The sequence below is a fragment of the Phyllobates terribilis genome, unplaced genomic scaffold, assembly GCF_046119375.1.
Source record: "Phyllobates terribilis strain yellow unplaced genomic scaffold, ASM4611937v1 Scaffold_11__3_contigs__length_659146591, whole genome shotgun sequence".
Lineage (NCBI taxonomy): Eukaryota > Metazoa > Chordata > Amphibia > Anura > Dendrobatidae > Phyllobates > Phyllobates terribilis.
In genome coordinates this window covers 334134065-334143225 of record NW_027362771.1, presented here as the reverse complement: position 1 = coordinate 334143225, position 9161 = coordinate 334134065, and the positions used below count along the sequence as shown (strand labels likewise).

The 9161-nt window shown below is 48.3% G+C and overlaps 1 protein-coding gene across 1 annotated transcript in view; it reads left to right on the top strand.

Moving 5' to 3' along the window:
* Nucleotides 1-564: 564 nt before the first annotated feature.
* LOC141165137 (C2 calcium-dependent domain-containing protein 4C-like) overlaps nucleotides 565-9161 on the top strand; it is a 30758-nt gene continuing 22161 nt past the window's right edge. Inside the window, exon 1 of the mRNA XM_073650780.1 lies at nucleotides 565-917. The gene's annotated coding sequence lies outside the window, so the exon portion shown is untranslated. The remainder of the gene's footprint in view (nucleotides 918-9161) is intronic.

Genomic DNA, 9161 nt, shown 5'->3' with positions numbered 1-9161 from the left:
AACTTCAAGGGAGTAATCAGGAAAAAAGGAAAATCTTTGGCCGTTAATAGAAATGTCCCCTTTATCACGGGCAGCATTAAGGATAGCATCTCTGTCTTTGTAGTGCAGCTGCTTTATTAATACTGGACATGGAGGGGCCCCTAGTGGCAATGGCCAGGTTGGTACCCTGCGCGCCCTTTACACAGCAAAGAGGGCAGACAGGCAATCAGTCCCAAACAAAGAACGTAACCATGTCTCAAAGTACTCATTTGGATTATTGCTTTCAGTTTTTGCAGGGACACCAATCACTCTTATATTATTTCTCCTGAGTCTGTTCTCCAAATCATCTGTTTTAGCTAATAGGTCCATTATTTGTTTGTCATGTCTCTGGCAATTTCTTATTATCTATAGCTGTTTGTCCTCCATATCACTGATTCTGTCCTCTGCTGCTGTAGTGTGTTCATTAACCTTTTGTAGCCCGTGCCTCATAAAAGAAAGTTCCTCTTTAATCTCTCCCATCTGACTAAATAAGTGAGGCTAAAGCAGCTCCATACTGTGTTACAGCCATAAACACATCTTTTATCGTGGGCTCATTATGCTGAGCGGTATTATGGTGGGAAGCTGTGATTTCTGTCTGAGGCTGAAGGGCACAGGAATTTGCAGAGCAGTGTTATTGAATTCCTCTGAGAGCCCAGAGAAAGGATTAGACACCTCAATGATTTGTGTGTGTGCCTCATTGACAGTGCAGGCTCCTGTGCTTGGAGCTCTAAGAAATCCAGCCAGCCTCAGTGCTGTGCCTGCAGACACTGACTTCCCTGTTCGGGTACCTGCTGCAGAGGAGCCAGCGCCATCTAGGATGCTTCCATTCCCTCCTGCTGCTGCTCCCCGTCGTCTTTCTGCTGCTCCTCCGGCCATGATCGCTGCTCCTGTGCACACCGGTAAGTGCTAGAACTTGTGAAGGGGTAATACCGCTTTTTATGAAGTTAGGGGCCCAGTGGATCCTCCGGCAGGCTAGTTATCCCAGGAGCTCTGTTAGCACACTTCCACTCACATGTCTGGCCAGGCCACGCCCCCAAAATTAACCAAACATTAATTATTGATTATTATACATTTTGAAAATCAAAAAATATATTGGATTCGAAGAAAACAAAACAATATAGAAAATGTCCACAGTTCCAATGAGATCACCTCTTTCAATATCAATTCACATTGTAATACCTTGAACATCATACTGTTTATGTAATAATCACCAATAAGAAGTTCTTATGTTGAGGTAACTTCTATATTATGTCTGAAGAAATCATATAAAGAGAAAAAAGAGAGAGAAAAGACATAGGGATGGGGAAGGGGGGGTCCTTATGCCCATGTAGCTGATTACGAGCACAATCACATAAATCTGTTGAAACTATTAAAACAGGGTATGAAAATCGTGGGAATCCTGAAACAGAATCCATCCGCTCCAAAGCATTCTGAATTTATCGTTGACTCCATTACATTCTGCAGAAAGTTCTTCCATTCTAAATAAATTCACCATTTCATTGTATCAATCCAATATGCTAGGTGGGTTTTTAAGTTTCCGAAACCGGGGGATTACCGTCCATGCCGCTGTTAAGCAAAATCAAAGTAGGTCTTTCTTTTGAGCACCTACTGAAGAAGGGAGAATTGACAGGAGAGCTATTTGGAGGAAACTTGTTACTCTGTTACCTTTGATACGTTGGTAATTATCGAATACTTTCTCCCAAAATGGTTTAATTCTAGAACACTCCCAACAGATATAAATCATGGAACCCAACTATGCCTTTTTAGCTGTGTGTATGTGATGGAATTAGTGTCTAAGTATGAAATATAGTGGCACTCGTACTTGGAGGATTTCTGGTTTTGCTGTGTCTTGTTTGGCTGTTGAAAGGTTCTACTCAACAAGATGGGTGTCCTGTGGTCTGTTTATCAGAGTTTGTGTTATGTAGGGTGTCAGAAAAATATTAAGAATTTTTCCCTCCCAGACCCCTCGTCTTCTCCCCCCTCCCCTGTAGTATTTGTCAGGAGAGAATAGCTGACAATCTACTATCTGTCTATATGCAAATTAACACACACATGAGGAATGCCTTGTAAGCAAATGCTAGCTCAAAAGGTGCTACCAAACCCAATTAACATAGGCTTGTGATAAATTTACAGCTAGCTGAGAAGGTTGTATTCCCAGAGCTTCAAAAGGAATTTAACAGAGGTCTCCAGACCGGCCGGAGCCAACTCAAAATATGGAATAAGTAAAGTTCCATATGTCCGATAATAATGGGCCCATATTTTTAGTGACAGGGTCAGCTAAGGAACAATATGCTTATTTTCACGTAGCTGTAAGCCCCTCCGGGTAGCTGTGGCACAACGGGACCAAAATAACAGACCGCAACTATGTCGTGTGTGGTCTCTAAAGAAAGGCAAATTTGTAATGGAAATTATGGCGTCGTTTGCAAGCTTTTGCAATCAATGAGCGATAAGTTATCCCAGAAGTTAGCGATTTTAATAAAAATGTGAAGGCTGGAGCCCAGCCCACATGATGTCAACACAGGGGGTGTGTGGGCTGACCTCCCCCTTCGGCATAAAAGACTCCACTGAGGATGGATCAGTACTCATTGCCGGGAGTATATGTATCATAAGCAAGGGGTCGCATTCACTGTACGGTCATAGGAGAGCTCCCCTCCAGCTATACTGAGTCGTCACTGCGAACTTTATAGTAATTTTCTTCTTTAATCCTGTTTATTTTGTGTAACTGTCTATTCTGTACTGTAACCACCCCCAGTGTTCCAGCCAGCCGGCCCCCAGCGGGTTCTGCCTCATCTCCCAGCACACGGCCTGCATTTGACTCCCGTAAGTGTTATATTTGTGACCAAACGGGTCACATCAGTTTTGTCTGCCCAGAGAGGCAGAAGATGGACACCACACCTGGGGCCCCAGGGCCTACTGCAGTCATTCTTTTTGTGGGTGGGGCAATTGGAAGGGCCCGGGAGAACTTACAACCGGTCACTGTGGGCAACATTGTTACTGTTGGCTTTAAGGACACCCACACAGAACGTACCCTCATCTGCCCTGAGTTCATGTTACCAGAGAAACTCATTCCTAGGAAGACCCTGACTGTCACCGGGTTTGGGGGTGTTCGCCGTCCCATACCAATGGCCTGAGTTTTCCTGGACTGGGATGCGGGGAAAGGGTTAAGGGAAGTGGGGGTATCAGAGAATCTCTCCTATAATGTGCTATTGGGAACTGATCTGGGACGATTGGTTGCCGGATACATTCCTGACAACCCTCCCAGATTTGATATGTCATGTAATGCCACTGTCAATACTGTCAATGTCATGCATAATAAAAATGTGTGTTGTGTTAAAGGGGAACTCAGCCACCTCACATTGCGGGGTGATGCTGCTGAGGATCCCCTAAAGCGAGCCAGTATAAGTGCTACGGGCAATGGGAGCAGGCACGGACACCAGGAAGCAGGTTTTCCCGTGCAGGTGACCAGGGTTACGCCAGATGGTGACATGGTCAGTGGTAGCTGCCCCATGACTAGCACGGCTCCAGGGGAGAAACACGGGGATCAAAGGGAAAATGGCTGACCAGTGTCACGTCGGACTGTGACATGGCCGGTCGTAGCTGCCCCATAGTGAGCACGGCTCCCCAGTTAACAATTAGGGATGGAAGGGTAGGCCACACAACCCACAACCAGGCAAGGTAAAAGAACGGTGTGTCCCCCTGTCTGTCAGGATTATAGGAGGAAGGTACCCATATGACTTTCAGAGGTGTGGGGAAAATGTATCCCGAACCGGTCAGGGTGATCGGAAAGCTTAATCCCCAGTCGGTCAGAGTGGTCAGCAAGTAAATCGGCCCCTACGCCACCACAAAGAGGGGGAGATGTCAGAAAAATATTAAGAATTTCTCCCTCCCAGACCCCTCTTCTTCTCCCCCCTCCCCTAAAGTATTTGTCAGGAGAGAAGAGCTGACAATCTACCATCTGTCTGTACGCAAATTAACACACACATGGGAAATGCCTTGTAAGCAAATGCTAGCCCAAAAGTTGCTACCAAACCCAATTAACACAGGCTTGTGATAAATTTACAGCTAGCTGAGAAGGTTGAATTCCCAGAGCTTCAAAAGGAATTTAACAGATGTCTCCAGACGGGCCAGAGCCGACACGTAATATTGAATAACTAAAGTTCCATACATCCGAACATAATGGGGCCCATATTTTTAATGACAGGGTCAGCTAAGGAACAATATGCTTATTTTCCCGCAGCTGTAAACCCCTCCGAAGAGCTGTGGGGCAACATTACCAAAATAACAGACTGCAACTATGTCGCTTGTGGTCTCTAAAGAAAGGCAAATTCATAATGGAAATTATGGCATCATTTGCAAGCTTCTGCGATCCACGAGCGATGTTATCCCAGAAGTTAGCGATTTTAATAAAAATGTGAAGGCTGGAGCCCAGCCCACATGATGTCAGCACAGGGGGTGTGTGGACCGGCCTCCCCCTTCGGTATAAAAGACCCCACTGAGGATTGATCAGTACTCATTGCCGGGAGTATATGTATCATAAGCAAGGGGTCACGTTCGCTGAACGGTCATAGGAGAGCTCCCCTCCAGCTATACTGAGTCATCTCTGCGAACTTTATAGTAAGTTTCTTCTTTAATCCTGTTTATTTTGTGTAACTGTCTATTCTGTACTGTAAATGTCCCCTTTGTAAAATCCTTGTATATTTTTCATAACACTGCCCCCCTTTTGGAGTAAATATAAAATAGAATAGTCTTGTTTCTTTTGCTCTGTAATCGTTCCCTCCCCCGAAGCCATATACGCTACCAGAAAGCAGGCGTCCGACCAGGCCTGTATTATATTTCGAACTGGCAGCGAATAATAATAATTGGGCTATCGGGAAGCTGGCAGTAACCGAACGGGGGCATATACACATATTCCATGTGTTGGAATCCGAAGATGTGACGCCAAACGCTTTCTGCTCGCTTGCTGATAGCTACGTAGTGAGTAGTCAGGATCGTGTGCTCGCGAATCCCTGCTCAATCCTGTGAATTCTTGACAAAGTGACAGCAATGGTGGGATATTGTGTGATCTCCCCGGTGTCATCCCTAACATAGGGTGTAAAGCAGCTCCTGTCCCAGACCTATGAGCGAGGAAAGTGGTGCTGGCCACTGTAAAACAAGCTTCCAGGGTGTTAAGTGTCCAAAGCCAGATCTGCGAGGTTTGGGAGGCAAGTATGTAGACTTGACTTAGTAAATAGAGACAGTAAATAAAGGGAAAGACAGCAAAGAGAGTGGTCAGAAAATGTGAAGGCAAGGATACCATAACAGATTGTAAAAGGATGTTGAAAAGGCTGGAATTCCCTCAGAGGGGTTTTGTATGTGTTTAAAGAGAAGCTGTCGGTAGGATTTTGCCAACTAAACTACAGACATGGTCATATTTGCACTTTGATACTGATAAAAATGATACCTGCGTTGAAGGACTCTGCTTGGTAGTTTTTGTTTAATCTGCGTTTATGTTTTCATTTAATGATATCTTCGTGCATCAGGGCAAGCCCATGGGCGGGGTCTTATCTTAGTGCTCTGGTCCCTTATTTATCCTCCTGTGTGAATGATAAGAGTGATATTTAAAATAGCTGGCAGGTCACTGACGATCAGTGATCTGTCATCCACAAAGATGAATAAGGGGCCAGAGTACCAAGATAAGACCCCACCCACAGGTCCACCCTGATGCATGAAGATATCATTAAATGAAAACTTCAAACACAGATTAAAGAAAAACTACAAAACGCATTCCTTCAATATAGATATCATTTTAATCAGTATCAAAGCGCAAATATGACACTGCCTGCCTGCAGTTTAAGTGGCAAAATCCTGCTGACAGGTTCTCTTTAAGCAATAGCTATTAATGAAAGAGCAGTGTGGTTGGTTAGAAAACAATGGTCTAAAGTTTAGGCTGAGCAGTGAAAGAATGTAGCTGAGCAAGTGCTTAGAGGGGGAGTTGTAGAGAAACCAGTATAGACAATATAGTGCTGTGTGAATGTTTTGACAATGGACTGGATGGACTTAAAGCGCACCTGTCAGCAGGATTATGCACAATAAACCACATACACTGTCAGGTGGGCGCCATTACACTGATTAATATGATATCGTTGTTGATGAAATCCGTGCTGTGGTTCTTTTATAATTTTTATTTCCATTTCTGACATAATGATATGCTCGTGATTCGGGGCGGCCTTTGGGGAGGGGCTGTAGCTGGTGCTCTGCTTATGTATTCCTATGTCTGCCTTCTGACAAGTCACTGTGCCTTCAGTGACCTGCCTACTATTTTAAATGCTGCATGTGTAATTGTGTTCCAAACCTGAAATTTACATGCAGCAAAATGGCCCCGCCGCCTGCTCATGCGCAGTAGCATCTCTCGGTTGCCGAGAGATGCTACTACGCAAGCGCGTCTGGCAGTTCCATATTTTTGCAGGCAAATTTCTTTTTCCTCCAGCAAATTAGCTCCTGCACGTACGCAGTAACATCTAATGCTTGCCGATATATGCTACTGCGCAAGCGCCGCTTGCGGCGTCATTTTGCTGGAGGAAAAAGAAATTAGCCTGTTTCTATAATGTCTAGTGAAAGACAACATTCCACTTTTCCCACATCTGTCGACATGGAGAGGGGAGAGGGATTAGAGTAACAGAGTATATGGGGACTGACAGAGGACACCTCCAAAAACTGAAGATGATGCAGGGTGGTCACTACTAGTACTCATCAGACACAAGAGACTGCCCCTCCTCAAAGGGAGACTGTAGCATCGGCGTCTCTGCGTCCTGCCGGGCAGAGACGCCGTTCCCCTCACCGCCGCGGCCCAGGTCCGGCGTCTTCCTGCTGCCCTGCTGCTGCAGCACGCACTGTGCGCAGCTTCCCAGGCACTGTGCTTAGGGCACGCGTGCACTCCCTCCCTTTTAAAGGGGCCGCGCGCGCCGTCCTATAGAGTTCCCGGCCAGTGGACGGAGGACTTCCCCTATATAAGGCACCTCCTCCAAAATGGAGGTGCCTGTGCAAGGTTATTGTTCTGTGTGATAACACTTGCTCCTGCCCTCAGGTCCCGCTGCCTGTTACTCCTGCCTGCCAGTCTGAGTCTGTCTGTCAGTCCAGCCCGCCAGCCTGTCTAACAGTTCTGTCCTCCAATCTGTCTACAGTTGTGCCCGCCAGCCTGCTTACCTGGAGCACCTGCCTGTAACCTGCCGTGCCCGCCAGTCTGCCTACCTGAAGCACCTGCCTGTAACCTGCCGTGCCCGCCAACCTGCCTACCTAGAGCACCTGCCTGTTACCTGTCGTGCCCACCAGCCAGCCTACCTGGAGCACCTGCCTGTTACCTGTCGTATCCGCCAGCAGTTACCTGCTGTGCCCGCCTGCTTGCCTACCCGGAGCACCCGTCTGGCTAACTGCCAAACCAGCTTGCTTATCTACCCGGACCGCCCGTCAGCCTTCCTGCTGTGCTCATCTGCTGTACTGGTCAGTTCCTGCCATCTGACTCGTGGGAGTCACCTGCTCTCACACAAGGTCTGTCCCAGAGTGGCACCTGGTCCACCTGCCCGGTCCCTCCCTGGTTCACGGAGTCGACTAAGCCGCTGTGTGACCTTGGTCAGGCCGAGTAGGCACTTAGTCACGCCCCTCTGGTCCCTCCTTGCACCGAAGCACAGAGGTTCCACCACCCGAATCCGTAACAGTTTGCACAGACGATGGAACCCGGTGGCCCCCAGGCTCCTTCGCTCTCTGACCTGTACCAGGAGGTTACACGTCAGAGATCCCAACAGGAGACTGTCCTGTCCTATCTGCGGACTGTCAACTCCCACCTGGACACGCTGTCCACCCCGTCTGTGTCCGTCTCTTGCCGAGCGGCACCCGCTCTGGCGGCACCTCAACCCAGTCGCGCTGTGGCACCCGGCTCTGGACCCCGGCTCTCTGCGCCTCCACATTTTGGTGGTGACCCCGTCTTATGTCGGGGCTTCTTAAATCAGTGCACGCTGCACTTTGAACTCCTGGCATACCAGTTTTCCTCCGACCAGGCCAAGGTGGCGTTCATCATGTCTCACCTTATCGGGGAGGCATTGGCATGGCTAAACCCTCTGTGGGAAAGAGGGGATCCTCTGGTGTCCGATCTTCTGGCTTTCCTCGCTGCCTTCCGGAAGGTCTTCGATGAGCCCAGACGAAAATCTTCTACTGCCTCCTCACTTCTCCGTCTCCGCCAAGGGAGTCTCACCGTGGGCCAGTATGCCATACGTTTCTGAACCCTCGCATCTGAGCTTTCCTGAAACAACGAGGCCCTGGTGTCCACCTTCTGGGAGGGTCTTACCGGACGGATCAAGGATGATCTAGCCTGTCGTGACATCCCTTCCACCCTGGATGACCTGGTGTCATTAGCTACCCGGATTGACATCCGTTTTCTGGAGCGTGCTAAGGAGACTACCGGGAGAGAAGATTGCCGCGTCTCGCTCCTGTATTCCAAAGTCCACCCTCGCAACCAGCAAATCCCCGGGCATGTTCGCCAGAACCTATGCAAATTGACCAAACCAAGATGGTCAAGTCTCGCCTGGAGACACGCCGAGCCGAGGGGAGTTGCTTCTACTGTGGAAGTAAAGAGCATCTGATCCGTTCCTGCCCGGTGAGGTCGAGAAACTCCGATGTCTAGGACCACTCGGAGAGGTCCTCCTAGGCAAGAGTAAATCCTCTCCGTCCTTGACTCTGTCTGTTTCTATTTCCAGTGGTGAGACCCGCTTCTTCGAGACTGCCCATCTGGATTCCGAAGCCGCTGGGAATCTCATTCAACAGACTGTTGTGGAGCGGTATCAGATTCCTACAGTACATGTGGCTGAACCATTGGCGGTTGCCTCTGTGGATGGGAGGCTTCTTCCGGAGACCATTTTGTTCGTCACAGAGCCTGTAACCCTTCCGGTTGGAATGCTGCACTCGGAGAAGATCTCCTTTCATGTGCTGTCCAGTCTCTCTCACCCCCTCTTGCTTAGTCTACCGTGGTTACAAAGACATGAGCCCGTCCTGAATTGTAGATCTGGTGAAGTCCTACGTTGGGGTCAGGAATGTGATGAATCCTGTCTGGTTCTGGTTCGTCCAGCTCGACCCCCATCTACTCCGGCTAATCTACCTGGTCTGCCGGCACCCTA